Genomic DNA, 17,902 nt, shown 5'->3' on the forward strand with positions numbered 1-17,902 from the left:
GGCAACGTGCATGGGTGTTGGTTTGTGTCCCGGCTGCTCCACTTCCCTTCCAGCTCCCTTGTTATGGCCCGGGAAAGCAGCAGAGGATGGCCCAAAGCCTTGGGACCCTGCACTCACGTGAGAGACCCAGAAGAAGTTCCTGGCTCCTGGCCTCGGATCAGCTCTGCTCCAGCTATTGCGGACATTTGGGGAAAGAAGCCGTGGATGGAAGATCTGTCTTTCTGTCTCTCCTTCTCTCTGTAAATCTGCCTTTCCAATAAAAATTACTTTTTAAAACAAAAAAAAACATGCCTCCCCTTTGTCAGTGCCCATAGCACACAGAAGTGCGTAGACCAGGCAAGACCCAGAGGTGTCCATCAGGGCTCTGCCATCCTCCACGCCCGCCCAGCCTCCCCACAAGCCAGCCAAAGTCCTCAAAGCCTGGACCCAGAAGGTTCTGCAGGGCTCCTCGCAGAAGACCCAACCTGCCTCTCACCTCAAGAAACACTCTTTAATCTCTTGGCTCCAAATGAGCCTCAAGATTCACAAACTGTCCCCAGATTCAGAGGACCTATGACAAGACACAATGTGAGGATCGCATCGACGCTCTGCCACCCGGTGGGCGGTGACATGCCCCAGTTACACTCCATTCTGAGCCTCAGTGTACTTGCCTGTGAAATGGACAGACATTAGTTCCCACCCATCCAAGAGTTCAATGGAGCAAAATCTATTGGCCAGGGCCAATCATTGTGTTTACTGTAGATTTTGGGGCATCCAATGGGGGGAGACCAAAGCAAAAGAGGGGGCTCTGCCTGGTGAGACCTCAACCAAGAGCATGGTAACCAGACTCTGCAAGACACAGGACCCTGAGCAACCCTAGTAGCCAGTAGAGCTGGTTCCGAATTTCTGCAACTCTGGCACTGAGTTCATACCAGCAGAGGTGTCTGAGATGACCCTGGGTTCACACCAGGAGAGGGCTCTGTGGTGACACTGTGTTCTCACCAGGAGAGGGCTCTGTGATGACAGTATTCACACCAGGAGAGGGCTCTGATGACACTGTGTTCTTACCAGGACAGGGCTCTGATGACACTGTGTTCTCACCAGGAGAGGGCTCTGTGATGACAGTATTCACACCAGGACAGGGCTCTGATGACACTGTGTTCTCACCAGGACAGGGCTCTGATGACACTGTGTTCTTACCAGGAGAGGGCTCTGCGATGACACTGTGTTCTCACCAGGAGAGGGCTCTGTGATGACAGTATTCACACCAGGAGAGGGCTCTGTGATGACACTGTGTTCTCACCAGGAGAGGGCTCTGTGATGACAGTATTCACACCAGGAGAGGGCTCTGTGATGACACTGTGTTCTCACCAGGAGAGGGCTCTGCGATGACACTGTGTTCTCACCAGGAGAGGGCTCTGCGATGACAGTATTCACACCAGGAGAGGGCTCTGTGATGACACTGTGTTCTCACCAGGAGAGGACTCTGAGATGACAGTATTCACACCAGGAGAGGGCTCTGTGATGACACTGTGTTCTCACCAGGAGAGGACTCTGAGATGACAGTATTCACACCAGGAGAGGGCTCTGTGATGACAGTATTCACACCAGGAGAGGGCTCTGCGATGACACTGTGTTCTCACCAGGAGAGGGCTCTGATGACACTGTGTTCTCACCAGGAGAGGGCTCTGAGATGACACTGTGTTCTCACCAGGAGAGGGCTCTGATGACAATGAGTTCACACCAAGAATGTTCTCTGTGATGACACTGTGTTCTCACCAGGAGAGGGCTCTGTGATGACAGTATTCACACCAGGAGAGGGCTCTGTGATGACAGTATTCACACCAGGACAGGGCTCTGCGATGACACTGTGTTCTCACCAGGAGAGGGCTCTACGATGACACTGTGTTCTCACCAGGAGAGGGCTCTGTGATGACAGTATTCACACCAGGAGAGAGCTCTGTGATGACAATGAGTTCTCACCAGGAGAGGGCTCTGTGATGACAATGAGTTCTCACCAGGAGAGGGCTCTGTGATGACAATGAGTTCTCACCAGGAGAGGGCTCTGATGACACTGTGTTCTCACCAGGAGAGGGCTCTGATGACACTGTGTTCTCACCAGGAGAGGGCTCTGAGATGACACTGTGTTCTCACCAGGAGAGGGCTCTGATGACAATGAGTTCACACCAAGAATGTTCTCTGTGATGACACTGTGTTCTCACCAGGAGAGGGCTCTGTAGCAGAGACACAGGGCAGCCCAGGGAGCAGATAGCACATGACCCTAACTGGCCAAGGCGTGGGCACCCTGTGGTGCTTTGGACACTGACCTGGGCCTGGGCTGGGGTCATGAGTTTCAGGACCCGACATGCCCCCAAGTGTCTCTGCACCCTGACCAAGGCCAGCAGGAACCGAGTGTGCTCACTCTCTCAGCACTCACACTGGTCCTGGCTTCACCCCAGCTGCAGCACAGCAGAGGCTCAGGGTATCTGTGACCCACCGCCACCCGTTGCCCTGCCACGACTTCCATGGTTTGCTCCTGTCTTCTAGGCTCACCTTTGTGGCTTGGGCCTTGCACACAGCTGTCCCTCCCCTGCCCCGGGATGCTGAAATGGGGAAACACAGTTTTCACAGAGACACTACCACCCAGGTCAGAGGCCCAGGTGTGGAATGCCAAGAGAGGAGGTCCCAGCCCTGACCTGACACACCACACACCTGTGACCTCACCTCACACCTGTGACCTCACCTCACACCTGTGACCTCACACCACATACCTGTGACCTCACACCACATACCTGTGACCTCACACCACACACCTGTGACTTCACCTCACACCTGTGACTTCACCTCACACCTGTGACCTCACCTCACACCACACATCTGTGACTGACTGACACCAGGACTATGACCTCACACCACACACCTGTGACCTGACACACCACACACCTGTGACTTCACCTCACACCTGTGACCTCACACCACACACCTGTAACCTGACACGCCACACACCTGTGACTTCACCTCATGCCTGTGTTCGACATGCCACACACCTGTCCCCACCTGTGACCTCACACCACACACCTTGGACCTGAAACACCACACACCTGTGACCTCACCTCACACCTGTGACCTCACCTCACACCACACACCTGTGACTGACTGACACCAGGACTATGACCTCACACCACACACCTGTGACTTCACCTCATACCTGTGTTCTGACATGCCACACACCTGTCCCCACCTGTGACCTCACACCACACACCTTGGACCTGAAACACCACACACCTGTGACCTCACCTCACACCACACACCTGTGACTGACTGACACCAGGACTATGACCTCACACCACACACTTGTGACTTGATACCACACACCTGTGACCTCACACCACACACCTGTCCCCTGACACCACACACCTGTAACCCCCAGCAAAATACCCCCATGCCCAAGTCCCAAGTCCTGGCCATAGAGAGGCGGACTGCTGGGGGAGAGGCCCTGGCCACTTCCTGTTCTCCACACCACTCACATGGGGGCCCATGAGCTCCCGCCTTCCCACGGGGCTGGGAGCGCTGGCAGAATCCCATGGCCCAGAGGGAGCCACGCCCTATCCGTCCCCACTCAGATTGAGACCCCAAGGAAAGAAAGGAGCCACCCAGCCGCACAGAAGCAGCGACACACCCCAGGACCCCAACTTCAAGCCAACACACAAGGGATTTCTCTTTCTCTGCTGGGTCATGGCAACCAGCATGCCCACTGCTGGCTCCCAGTGCCAGGCTCCTTTGGAGCCCCACACCCTCTGCGCCCGCCTGGGGGGAGGAGGGCCTGTGCCATGAGTTACTCCTCCATGCCATCACCGAATCACCGAATCACTGGGGAGGCCCCGTGATTTGCATACCACCCCCCACATCTCACACAGGCAACCTTCCCTTCCCAACCTGGATCACAAAGAGAAATATGCCCCCTGCCACATCAAGGTGCCAAACAGCCCTGCCTGCAGGGCTCAGAGTCCCTTCCCGACACCTGCCAGCCAGTTCTGCCACTCGCAGGGCCTCCCTGGGAGGTGGGGGGTAGTGCTCCACCCACCCCCTGGATTACCCCCTCATCTTCCCAGCAGGGAGGGTAACCATGCCGCTAATTTGCAAAGCCGCAGCGTGCACAGAAGTGGCTTGAATAATGGGGCCCCTAGTCGCTCGGCCTGGGGATTTGTGCTGACTCTTAGCAAGTGCAGCTCCATATGTCTGAGCGTCTGTGAGGCTGAAGAAGCCCACCCACTCCAGCTCTGCCATGGCAGCTGCCCACGCAGGCCCAGAGAAGACAGCCCCTGGGTGTGACCGGAGCCGCCTCATCTCTCCAGCAGGGTCGGGGAAGCTTGGCAGGGATCTCCCCAACAAGCCAACGGGCGCTGGAGGAGGCTCCGCTCCTTCCTCTGGCCCTTCTGACCAAGAGAAAGCCAAGCACTCTCCAGGAATTCGAGCCTGGGGTAGTTGCCGGGTATTGTGTTTTGGGTTTGGGTTTTTGGGGTGGGCCGGAGCTGTTGCAGCTCTGTGCACTGGTGCTAAATATAGTTAGCAAAAACGCTGTGCCCGGTGTCTGACACAAGACTGGCAGGCTTAGCTGTGGCACGGAGGGCTCTGCCCCAGCAGCGGTTGGCAGTCCGAACTACCTGGGGAAACCCCCCCGGGGGGGAGGCGGCTGGCCGTGGAGTTCCAGGCCGAGGGCTCTGTGAGGTGGGAGGGAGCGGCCAGCGTGTCCCTCCACAAAGCAGCAGAGAGGCGGGTCCTCCAAGGTAGTCTGTCGCTCACCTGGGAGACGAGGCTTGCCGAGACGCAGGCTACAGACACGACTGCCACCTTCAAGTACAAAGAGCTGTGCTCTTTCGGAAACAGGTGCCAGGCGTTCCCCGCCCCCGCCCTAGCATCGGCCCCGTGCGCGCCCGCACCGCAGAGGAAGGACAGCCAAACAGCTCCCGGCGCTGGTCGCTATCCAAGCCGCCTGACGCCCGGCCGCCCGAAGCCCCACACCACTCCAGCTGAGCCAAAGCGGACGCTGACGGTGCTCCCTCCGTGAGAGAGGCGCATCCCCTACTAAGAGTCTGCTCAAACGTTGGGGGTCACGTAAGGGCATCTCATGGGGGTTAGGCGTTGACCCCTTCACGCGAATGCATCGCAGGTCTTGCTCCCCACCGCACCCTCACCAGGGTACTTTAGAACTGAAAGTTCAAGCTGTCTGCCCCCACCCCCCTTTGCAGGCTGTGGGGTTTGTTTGTTAAGGAAATGGGAAGAGATTTCCTTCCCTGAAGCGAAAGGGATCTACCCCCACCCCGGCCGGCCCTGGGTGCTGGTAGGTTTAAAGCGTTGGGAGAATCCAGCTTTTCACCGCTCGGGAGCCTTGCTCACGACTGCACCCGGTTCCTCGGAGCCCCAAGGGCTTTCTCCTAGGCTCTGGGGGGAGGGGGAGGGACTGTCTACTGCAGAGTGGGCTCGCCTGGGGGCCGACAGGCAGCCACTACCGACCGACGGAGGCAGAAGGCTTTCCAAACTCCAGTCCAGGCAGAAAATGCCCGGCTGCGTTGCCTTCCGCACTCGCTAGGTTTGGGCGACAACTGCGCCTGGCTGACGGTACGCAGGCAATGGCTCTGGACATCACCGCGTACCAGGCGGCGCTGCCCGCCCGGCTGCCTGGCCACCCGCTCCCTTCTCCCGCCAGTCCTGCGTTCAGGACGCCCAAGAAGCGAGCGGTGACCTGCGCCTTGGCCAAGCCAAGGAGGCCACCCAGAGAGAGGGCATGTTCCGGGGAGAGCCGCGAGGCGTTGGGAGGGACTGCAGACCAGCCAGACTGCGCGGGCTGAGACGACCTCAAGGCCCGCAGGTGTCCTGGAAACGCGTGGCCGAGCGACCAGGGGCAGCAGGGAGCCCGGAGAACAACCTCCAACTCTGGCCCCCTGTCCCCCAGCGAAGCCCTGGAGGCACCCGTTCCTGGGAGATGCTGGCCCATGGCGGAGCGGAGAAGGGGGCCAGATTCCTACAGGCGTGTCCCCACCCGCCCCGAGAGGCTGGGCGCACCCCAAGTGAGCCCCTGTGCACCCCGAGAGCATCCGCAGGGACGCTGGAGGTTCGGGGGGGAGGTGGCGTGCAAGCTCTCGCCCCGGAGGGGCCCTGGGTTCCCAGGCTCTCCCCAGACCCGTCCACGTCCGGGAGGTGCACGCTGCCAGTGACTTGAGAAAGCAGCCCGGTTCGGGAGGCAACTTTGTACGCCGCAACCGGGGTCGGGGGTGGGGGTCCGGGGACGCGTTACCTGGGCACCGGAGCGCAGTCAGCGCCAGCAGGAGCCCGAGCGGCGGCGCCCGGCCCGGGGGCGGCATGGTCCTCGGCGAGCGGTGGGCGCGGCGCAGGGCTGCTCCTCTTGCGCGCCCGGCCCGACCCGCGGCTCCCGGGAGCAGCCCCCGGCGGCTACGCCCGGGCGCCGGGCATGGCTCGCTCCCAGCGCGCTGCTCCTCCCCAGACGCAGGCGCCGGGGCTGGTGGCGCTTCCTCGGCTGCGCCTCTGCGCGCTCTCCTGGGCTCGGCCGTGCGCGCCTGGCGAGCCGGGGGCCGCCCAGGCTCAGCGCCCCGCGCCCTCGCCGGATGCCCCACACTTGGCCGGAGTTGCGCGGCCTCCGCCGCCGCCACCAACACCGCCACCACGGCTCCGGCGTCCCAGCGCCCGTCCCATCCCGGCCGCGCCGCCGCCGCCACCGCCGCCGCCGCCGCCTCTGCCAGCGCCAGCTGCCGGCCGCCCCTCGAGCTGGCGAGAGAGTGAGCGAGCGAGCGAGCGAACGGGTGAGCGAGCGCGGGGACGAGGGAGGGGGCGGCGCGGCGAGGGAGGGGCCGGGCAGGCGGGGGAGGGGCGGCGGCCCGGGAGCCGGGGCAGCAGGCGACCGCCGGGATAGGCGGCGGGACGTGCCAGTCCGCGGCGGCCCAGGGGAGGGCGCCGGACGCAGAGGCCCGGGGACACCGCGGGCGCGGCGGGGGCCGCAGGCGGGCGCGAGGCGCAGCGGCCCCCAGGTAGATGGGGCCGTGTTTGGGCGCAGTGGTGGGCGTTCCCAAGGTCGAGGGTTTGCGAAGTTAGGGGAGGGTCGGCGGGATCCGGCAGCGATGCCGCCGAGGAGGCGTCTGCAAGTGGCAGGCTGCGGAGCCGAGCGCGCACCGGAGGTCCTCGGTTGGCCGAGGCACAGCCCGGGGTGCTGCGGAGGAGGGGGTCGGGGACTCTGTGGGCGGCATCTGCGGGTTTCCCTGACGTAGCAGGGGTGCTCAGACCAGGAGTGGTCAGGGATGCTGACACCGGGGAGGAGAGCGTCTTGGGCATGCCCACCGGCTAAGGGGCAGATGCCTGCTCAGCGCGCAGCCCTACCCAGGGCAGGTGCCCTGAGCGGGAGAGGCCGCGGCGCGCAAGGCTGCTGGGAGAGGCTGGGTGGTCAGCCTCTGGCCTTCAGTTGGCAGGAGCTCAGCTGGAGGCAAAGAGCAACGTTAGCCCTGTCGGGGTTGCCGGAACGCCCAGGACCCCATCGCCCCCAGAAACTGCCCGCCCTCCTGGGCTCTCCATGCACGAATCTCGCGCAGGGGCCGGGGTTCAGAAGGGGGAGTTAAGCCTCTACCAGCAGCCTCCTCATGCCCGGACTGTCCCCCTACCCCGTCCCACAGCCCCTGGGGCAGCAGCCCCTGGCTGGGTTCGGGTCCCTGCGTCATCACAGCCCCAGCACAGCAGCCACTGGCTCCACTGCCTGTTTTCCATGAAAAACTGGGTCAAACTCTACAGAAATAGTCAATAAGGCAGCATGGGGTGGTGGATAGACTGGGAGAAGACTCCAGGTCACGGGGATGGGCTCTGCACCCCCTCCAGGGGCAGCCAGGGCACGGGCCCTTCCGTCCCCACCCCAGCCTGTTTCCCCATCTGGTGTCCCTGCCCAGCGAGGAGCATATCGGGAAGGCTGGGCCGTGGACACCTCACCCCCCTTCATGGTGCTCTGCCCAGCTCCCATCAGACCAGCCCCCTGCCCAGGCGGCCAGCGGGATGGAGGGGGACCCAGCACCTGCTTGGTTAGCACAGACAAGCCCACTAGTGGAGAGAAAAGGAGGAAGAAAGCTGGGGCAGGTGGCCTGTCTGTGGTCAGGTGAACCTCCCGTGGTTACTACCCAAGGATCCCACCCCCCGCAACACCCTTCTGGGATCCTTGGCAAGCCCCCACAGCTGGAGGCCCCTTGGGGGGCTCAGGGATCCTTGGCAAGCCCCCACAGCTGGAGGCCCCTTGGGGGGTTCAGGAGTCCTTCTGCACGGCTCTTCTGTCCCAGGGCTGTTCTGACCCAGAGACACTGGATGCCCCTGCCAGCTGGTCCGTGTCCCCACTCACTCACACAAAGGCACCTGCAGAGCCAGCTGCCCACTGGGCACCAGGCCTGTGCAGACCAGGGCCAAGACAGATAGTGACCAGTGGGCACCAGGGCACCCCCCTCCCCGGGCCAGCCACAGAGGCACGACCCCAAGCCAGGGTCAGAGCTGACAGCTCTCCTGCCCCTCCTCCCCTCCCCTGCACAGGTGACCCCTCACGCACCCCACAGGCAAAGCTGGGGCTGATGTAGCCAGGGAGCCCCATTGTGCGACTCGGCCTAGGCCTCTGTGAGCCCACGTAGAGCAGGGCTGAACATCTCAGTTGCTTGGTGGGGATTTCCGACCTTAGGCCTCTGTGCATGTCTAACGGGTCGATTCCTGGAGTCTAACCCCTTCCTGGTCCGGGAGCTGGGAGGTGGCAGCAGCTATGAGTGGGAGACCCCAGGACTAGGCAAACCCCCTTAACCCCATCCCCAACCACGCAGCCCCCGCCGGGAGCCCGGGGCAGGTCCTGCGGGTTCTGCGGCCCAGGATCTCCTCCTGAGTCCAGGTCCTCCACCCCACCCTGCACCCCGTTCTGTAACTGCCGGGAGCCCGGCCAGCGTCGACCCAGCGCCCTGGCGGCTCCTTCCCCGCCCCCTTTGCGCCGCGACTCGGCCCACGCGCGCCCGCCGGCCGCGGGTGAAGAGCAACACTGCCATCTCGCGGCGGCCGCGGGCACTGCGGGCGCGAGGGGGCGGCCGGGCCCGCTAGGTGGAGGCGGTCGGGGCGTGCGAGGGATGGCGAGGGTCGGGCGGGCCGGGATGGGTGCTCGGATACTCCCCGAGAAGCGAAGCTCTGCGGGTGTGGGGAGCTGGACGTCGCCCTGGGCACGGGGAATGTGCGGGACGGCAGGTGTAGGGCTGGTCTCGGGGTGGAGGCACCCCAAGGCCAAGATCCCCATGAAAATACAGCCTGGACAGTGGATCCCGGTGCAGGGGGATGAAGGACCGCAAGACCCTGACTCCGAGGACCCCTCCTGCTGTCCCAGCTGTCACACCTGCGGCCTGGCCCGGGCGCTGCTGTGTGTCCGTCCATCGGGGGACAGCTCCCTGGTCACCTCTCTCGTGGCTGTCGGTTCCTCCTCACGTCCCACCCTGCCACCGAGGCTCAGAGAGGCTGAGTGGGGAACCGTGCCCACCACACCCACGAGACCAGGCCTCTGCGCACCAGCCCGGGCTGCCCAGACCTGGACCTCGTCAAGGCCTCAGCCACTCACATGGCCCTCTGTCTGAAGCAGAAAACACGTGCCTGACGGGTGAGAGCCGGGGTCAGGCCACGCGGCAGAGGCCAAAGGCTCCTCCTTTGTGGAGTTAGGGTGGGAAGGGCAGGGCTGGGGCAGCCTCTGGGGAGCTGAGGCAGCCCCAGCTGCCGGTGGGGCGATGGGACAGAGAGTCCACTCCAGATTTCCGGCTCCTTGAGATGTGTGGCCACAGCTGTGCTGCTGGGATGTCCACTGTTTGCAGCACAAAGCGTCCTGACAAAAGTGGGTGCAGAAAAGTGCTAAGTGGGACTTCAATGCATAGAACGTAGGTCAAATGGTTTTTTCAAAAATACACAAAATTCTAATTCTTTCTTACTGGCTTTATGGGAGATAAATTATTTTCCAAGTTATGTGTCCCTGGCAGAAATTCAAAGGCACAAATATTGAACATGCACAACCCCCATTCTCCAGAGATAAACATTTCTACTATTTTAAGGAATGTCTCCGCGCTTCCTGCATGCATACTGCATGCATACTGCACGTACTTTGTATTAAAAAGTGGCCCACGTGCTAGGGACTGTTTCAACTTGTTTCCTGCCCTGCCTCGTGTATTATGAACATCTTTCCATGCCATTTTGCCCTTCCCTGCAGGATGATCTGCACGGTCTGTATTTTGCTAGCACTGGGGGCACAGTGTGTCAGACACCTGGGGTCACCCACACTTGTCTTGGTTGGGCTTTTGGCACAGCAGTTAAGCCCCTTTGGGGATGTCTGCGTCCAACCTGCAGGTGCCCAGTTCAGGTCCCAGCCCCCCAAGGGGCCTCTGCCAGTCACCACAGGGCTCTCCTCCAGCTCGCAGTGGCGCTGTCCGTCCCAGTGAGTGATCCCACTGCCACAGGCCTGTGATCCCACTGCCCCTCATGGCTGCCTCCCTCAGGGCTGCTCATGGTCACAGGGCCCCAGGTGAGCCAAGCCTGGCACACTTCCAAAGGCAAGTCCAGCCCTGCCCACCAGTGCCAGGCTCCTGGGTGGGCAGGGAGGCTCTCTCCATAGTTACTGTAGAGGGGACATCCAGCTACGAGACACAGGGCTTCTCTCCCCAGTCAGCCCAAGACCTGCAAGGATTCAGTCACCACCACAGCCAGAAACTCTGGGCCAGACCACCTTGGCTCATGAGGGCCGCCCTGGCCCGGGAGGGCCGCCCTGGCTCACGAGGGCCGCCCTGGGCAGCTGAGGCTCCAGGACACAGGGCTGATGAAGAAGCACAGAGCCACCATCTAGTTCCACAAAAGGACATGGCAGTGGGTGTGGCAATAAGGACACTGCCTGAGACCCTCGTGGGCCCCCGCTCTGCTCCCAAGCCCTGGCTGGTGATAGCTCGAGTAGTTGGGTCTGTACCCCCGTGGGAGACCTGGGCTGTTTCCAGCCCCAACCCAGGCGTCTGCACAGTGAACTGCGGGGCGGGGGGCGCCCTTCTCCTCCCTCCCTCTCAAATAATAAAAGGCAGCTAACCAGTACAAAGCCACAGCCGATGCCCAGGCCTGGCGGGGAGGGCAGCTGGGACTGAGCTGTGTGGTCCTGGAATGCCCGCATGTGGACACCCACCCCGGGCTGGCCACAGATCAGAGAGCTCGCGCGCCCCACGGGACACAGCTGAGAGGAAGTTTGTCAACCCAGGGAGGGGGTGGCAGGGCAGGCTCAGAGACATGGACCCTCCCTGTGGAAGCAAATCCCGAGCAAGGCCCCGGGGATGCTCACAGAGATGGGGCACACAGGGCTGAAAGTGGCGTCCCATTGGCTACACCGGCCCCCATGCACCCACTTCCTGCCCACCCCACAATCATTCCGGATGTGGCTTCTGCCCCTAAACTGTCCGATCTGACACAGATCCTACCAGCCACTTTGGATCAACTGTGGGCGGAGGAAGGGGGACAGGCGCTGCTGTGCCACCAGGAGGGCAGAAGACAATTGGACCAAGAGCCCACAGGTGCCCACAGAGCACAAATGCCCACAAGGTGACCTTGGCCACCGTGGGAGACCTTCAGGGCCTGGGTCAGAGACCACCACGGGCTGAACGGTCCAGCCCCTGAGCCCGAGCTGCCACCCACACATCGGGGGTGCTACTGGCATCACCTCGAGCTGCACAGAGGTACAGGGACCCGCCTGCACCAGGAACTCGGGAGGCAGGAGCCACTACCCTTTATCTGGGCTGGCCGGGAGCTAGGACGAGGGGTCCACTGGCCGTGCTGTGGGTCCTACCTGCCGCCACACCCTTCGGTTATGTGAAGGGGCCTCCCCAGCTCTGCAGCCCACACAGTATCGCTGTGGCATTTCCTTGTCTTTTTTCCCAACCTTTTACAAATGCAGAGGGCCAAAGGGACCGAGCAGGCATGCACCAAGTCACAGCCACACGCTGGAGGCTGACATCCCCTCCGTTTAGAAGTGGCCCTGCTTGTCTGACCCGCCCCATGAGCCACCAAGAGTTCCCAAGCATTACAGGAGCCCAGCCAGGGACAGCCGAGGGTGCCCCGCTCGGACCCAGTCATCCTCAAGGTGTCACAGGGACCTGCTCCTGTGTCTCCAGGAACGCTATTAAAATACGACCAATGTTTTGGGCCTCTGCCCTGTGTCAGGCCCACCCACAAGTGATTTCTCCGAGTGGAGGCATGCGTGCTCTACCCCCACCCTGCACATGAGAACGGGGCCCAGAGAGGTGAGGCAGCGGGCTGACATCACGGGCCACCAGTGCTGGGGCCTGACTGGGGCCGCAGTCACTGCCCATGCCATCCATCCTGTCCGCCTTACAGGGCTTCCTGTCCCAGGCGCGGGTGCTCAGGGGGCAGGGCTGCGCGCCTGCGGCCAGCCAGAGGGCCTGTCTCCCGGGGGAAGCCAGCCCCAGCCCAGAGCCCTCCAGGAGGCTCTGGCAGCCACACTAAATATACCCACTCACGGCGACAGCGTCTCCGGAAGCCAGCCCGCTTGCATAACAAGGTTGCCAGGGAGGGGGAGACTTGTGTCTGCTCAGGTTGTTCCAGAAAGAAACGAAAGACATACGCCAAAGATTGAACCTGTGCCACATGAACCCCCTTCCTCCTTGCCCCGGGCACCGTGGCAGGCCCTGGGGCCCAGCAACAACTCCCCACCCCTGGGAGCCAGGCCGCAACCCAGACAGCAGGGACCCCATGAGGGAGGGAAGTTCCTGAGCCAGTGGCAGAGGGAAGCCATGCTGCCAGCTCTCAAGGGGCAGGTCAGACGCCCCCTGCCAGGCGCGGCAGCACTCCAGCCAGGGGGCCAAGGCCGGCCTGTGCCACAGGCACCATCTTGGCACCACCGTGTCCCCCACCCTGGATCGGCTCCTGGCCAGGATACACAGTGCTAAGACCCCCGATGACCAAAGGATTGGAAAGTTCTTCTTCGCCAGGCAGGCCTTGCTCTCGTGGTTCCGTGGCGGGGGGCGGGCAGAATAATTCATCAAGAAATGGAAAGCCTAGGCAAGAGCGATACGCGCATTTGCATAATGGCAAGCAGCTGAGTTCTAATATAATTCCACCTCCAAAGCCAAACTCCAGCTCCTCAGACACATGCAGCCCCCAAGATGGGGCTCCAGGGAGGCCTGGCAGTGACCCACAGACACTTCTCCACGCCTGAGGGAGAAATGGACGTGCCCACGCAGGCCTCAGCCTCTTTCCCTGCCTATATTAGCACCTTGATGACTGGAATCACAGCAGCCACCTTGTGAGCATGAGGAGAAGGCCAAGGAACGGACAGAGCATTGACCATTACATCACTAAGCTTCTAGATCACCATCCAAAGATAAGCAAGCACCTCAGAACCGGTGGACGAGAATACTGAGCCCCTCGTGGTCACAACAGTGACGTTCCGTGGCGTGCACTTCAGATTGGCCGGCTGTGTGGGCACAGCCCCATACGCATGCATGGAATGATGTCTCTTGCCAAAGCAACTGAACGGCCACAGTCTGACATGAACATGGTGACACCTGAGAGTTCGCGGCAAACCAAGGCCCCGCTGATCGGGCGAGGAATCAGAAGGTCAGAGAGGTGAAGTGATTTGCCAAGTGTCACACCGCACCCAGGGCAACTTAAGACTTGGTACTAAAATGTCTTAAACTGACTCCCAGTGCAGTGCTCCACTGAGCGCAAGGGTGTCCAGGGCCTGCGAGGCGGGTGTGGTGGGACAGGACCCCAGGCTGAGGCTGGGCTGCCGATCAGTGTCCCAGAGCAGAGGTGCCTCCCCAGGCTCCCTGCACGGCTCGGCTGGACCAGGCTCAGGCGGGGCCCAGCTGGACACAGGGGATGGGTCGGTGAGGGGCTCACCGTGGCAGCCCCACCCCAACCCCACAGGGTCCCCCTGCGTACATCCTGTGCCAAGGGGGAGAGAATGCATGCTCAGTGGGGAAGGGGCACCTGCCTTCCTGAGCAGGAAGACTGTGCAGTACCCCAACACAGTACCACGGCACAGTACCCCGACACAGTACCTCCAACACAGCACCCTGACAGTACCACAGCACAATACCCCAACACAACACCATGGCACAGTACCCCGACACAGTACCTTAGCACAGTACCACAGACGACCCCACCGGTGCAGCTCTAAGAGCAGTGCCTTTAGACCATGTGGGCCACAGAGCCCTGGCTGAGTCCCTGGGGACCAAGGCGTGGACCACCCATGGGAGCTTCCCTGGGAACAGCGGTGATGGGCTCACACCTACAAACAGAACGAAGAGGAGGAAAACAATCAGAGGCCCAGATGGGCCAGGGCGAGCTCTGGCAGCCCCCGAGGCTGAGCAGCAGAGAGCACACGGTCACTGACCCCTCGGTGCCCTGGGGCCCAGCTCTGTGGCCTGCCCCGCCCGCCATCCGGACAGACTCCACCGCGGCGCTGGGCCCAGATGGACGCCCATGGGGGAGCTGTGAGCAGAACCCCGCAAGGGGTGGGGGAGGCAGAGGAGATGGAGGGAGGGAAGGAGAGAGAGAGAAACAGGGTGAGTCCAAGGGACGGGGAGGGAGAGAGAAGCCAGAGGAAAGGGAGGGAGACAGGACAGAGAGGAAGCGAGAGTGAGTCCAAGAGGGGGCCAGAGGGGGCGGGGCCCCCAGAGAGAAAAAGAGAGACAGAGATAGGGTGAGGAATAATAACACTGAGAGGCTTATAGGAAAGGGGAGGAAGAGAATCGAGCAGAGGGAGGACCGCAGCCTGAGAGACACGGGGCATGCCGTGGGGGCGGCTCCCCGGGAAGCCCTTCCCCAGGAGGCCAAAGGGGCAGGACCCCACTCCCCTTCCCAGAGCCCAGGGGATGGGGGACCCCACGGGGGGCTGCTCCCACCTGGCACCGGCTCCCACAGGGCACCGGCCCCACCTGGCACCACCTCCAACATGGCGCCTGCTCCCACATGGCGCCTCCTTGCGGCGCAGCACCAGCCCCGCCCTCCCGAGCTGAGCGCCTGCGGAGGGCACCCACTGCACCAGGCATTAGTTTCCGTGCCCATAGCATCATGGAGGACCACAAACCCTGGGACGCCAGCAGCGACGGTGGCCTTCCGCCCTGTCCCCGGCTTGGCGTGGGGGGTTGAGGATGACCTGGGAGGACAGCGGGCACTGCCTCCCACCTGGGCTGCTGCCCCAGCTTCCAGCCCTGCGGCCTCCAGGGTCAGTCTGCGACAGAACCAGGAGCCTTGAGAGGCAGACAGGGGGCTGCTGGCCGGCAGGGTCCACCCAGGCTGCCCCAGCCACGCTGGCCCTGCGGCGAATCGGGGGTGGAGGAGCCTTGGGGTTTGGAGCTGCTGGCAGTTGCGGGAGCTGAGCATCTGTGCACTGTGGTCTGGGGGGAAGGGCTGTTTGGAGGAGGTAAGGTAGCCGAGAAGGAGGCGGGTGCCTCGCTGCCCCTCTGCCAACCCTCCTCAGGATGCTGTCCAGAGGTGGCAGCCGTGTGCACGCTGGTGATAGGACCTCTGCAGCCCACGGCTCCAGGCTTCCACCTGGCACCTACGGGCTCCGTTGCAGTCCCAGGCCTGCACCATGGGTGGTAGCCCCCTGGGTGAGGGCAGCACAGTGTGCAGTCCCACAAGCACCCAGGCTTGAAGTCCAGCCCCCCCCCCATGAACCACCGAGGTTCCCGTCTCCCTGGGCCAAGCCTGGGGTCCTGGTCTCAGCCTCACCAGCTCCCTCAGGCCCGAATCCCCCCACTAACCGATCCTGTCACCTTGCTGTGCGTGCCACAAGTCAGGCAGGGCAGTGTACCCTTCCAGCCTGCAGGCACTCAACGTCGGTACCGCCGCAACTTCAATTACCGACACAGACGCCCAGACAAACCTAAACCCCAAGACGGCAAAAAGACAGAAGCAGCTGATCCACCAGCTGAGAATTCGTCCACTCCCGCGACTGAGGAGGGCGGGCTTGAGTAAAAAATCTACCATCATCCCGTTTAGTAATCCAGTAAGAAGGCATGAATATGAAATTCCAGCAATAAGAGATGAACGGAAGATTAGCCCCAAAGACCTTAAGTGCTTGCTTTCTGCCCATCGGCCACATTGCTAGAACGACCTGCATTATCTTTGCAGCGTGGGGTTTTATTATTTTACCTAAAGATGTCTCTTTTTCATGACAAAAAAAATTTTTTAAGCCTGGTTTTTCTCAATGCACCTTTTTTTTTTAAGATTGTTTTATTTTATTTTTATTGGAAAGTCAGCTATACAGAGAGGAGGAGAGACATAGAGAAATATCTTCCATCTGATGATTCACACCCCAAGTGGCCGCAGTGGCTGGACCTGAGCCCATCTGAAGCCAGGAGCCTATAGCCTCCTCCGGGTCTCCCACGCGGGTACAGGGTCCCAAGGCTTTGGGCCATGCTCAACTACTTTCCCAGGCCACCAGCAGGGAGCTGGATGGGAAGCAGGGCAGCCGGGATTAGAACCAGCACCCATATGGAATCCTGGCGCGTGCAAGGCAAGGACTATTGATGCTAGGCTATCATGCCAGGCCCCTCAATACAACTTTAAAAATTTTTAAATTGTTTCCTATCTGATCAGGTTGAGATTTTTAAGAACTTGATTTTTAATTTTTTTGTTGTTTTACAGCCCGGGACAAGTATAATAAAACTTCATTTTTAACTTGTAATAAAGGTTCACAACTTGATTTTTTCAAAAAAGTCAACAAATAGCAAGCACTTGCTAATAAAGTTCGTAAATAAACTAACTACATAAACCTTTAAAGGGAGTGTTAGATACACATATTTCTCTGAGACAATAGATGTGTGGGCCCTGGCAGCACTGCCCTCCAAGGCCCACGGTGCCAAGCATGTGGACCCTGGTGGAACTGCCCTCAGAGGCCCACGGCCAAGCGTGTGGCCTTCACCAAGTGACCCAGACCTTGGTTTTCGCCGCTGGGCAGTGGGGGCAGTGATGGCCACCACCTTGGAAATTTGATGGGAAGACTGAGTTGCTGCCCACACCTGGGCCTGAACCAGTGCTTGGCACACACACATCCACACTCACACACACAGCCCTCTACGGCTATAGGCTCCAAATCCTCGGACTCAGCCACCGTGCAGCCAAAGCACGCGTGGGCAAAGACGTGTCTGTGCTGTGACCAAGTGAGATGGGCCAAGGGCGTTGCCAGCAGCGGCCTGTGCCACCGTGCCAGTCCCCTTCAGCATCCCTGGTCTTGCAAATATGACCTTACTGCAACAGAAGAGACTGTCCCGGCGCAGCTGTGCCCCGTGCAGCCAGCCAGCAGCGCAGGCCGGGCCCAGCTGCCGCCCACGGCTGGCTCCTCAGAGGGAACACGCAAGCACTGAAGACACCTTGCCCAGGCCAGTGTGTGCGCCTCTTTACAATTACATAATGATAATTGCCGGCTTTGTGTTCCTTTTGGCAACTTGTTAAAGTAATTGAATAAAATATAACTAATGAACAATTATAATGAAGTTTATAATTAGGTCCTTGAAACACTTCATATGGAAAACATTTCAGATGCTTTTAAAAAACATGTACTCAAATGAGGTAGGCAAGTGGCGGGGATTGGAGCACAAAGGGTTTCTCTGATCTGAAGGGAACTGCATCAGTGGCAGTGTAGCAAGTTAAGCCACTGCCTGCGACACCTGCATCCCACCTGATCCCATATGGGCACTGGTTCAAGTCCCGGCTGCTCCACTTCCCATGTTATCCCTGTTAATTCTCCTGCGAAAGCAACAAATGACAGTCCAAGTGCTTGGGCCCCTGCACCGGTGTGGGAGACCCAGTGGGGCTCCTGGCTTCAGCCTGGCCCTGCCTCTACCACTGCAGGCATTTGGGGAGTGAACCA

The sequence above is a fragment of the Ochotona princeps genome, chromosome 29, assembly GCF_030435755.1.
Source record: "Ochotona princeps isolate mOchPri1 chromosome 29, mOchPri1.hap1, whole genome shotgun sequence".
NCBI classification, from domain to species: Eukaryota; Metazoa; Chordata; class Mammalia; order Lagomorpha; family Ochotonidae; genus Ochotona; species Ochotona princeps.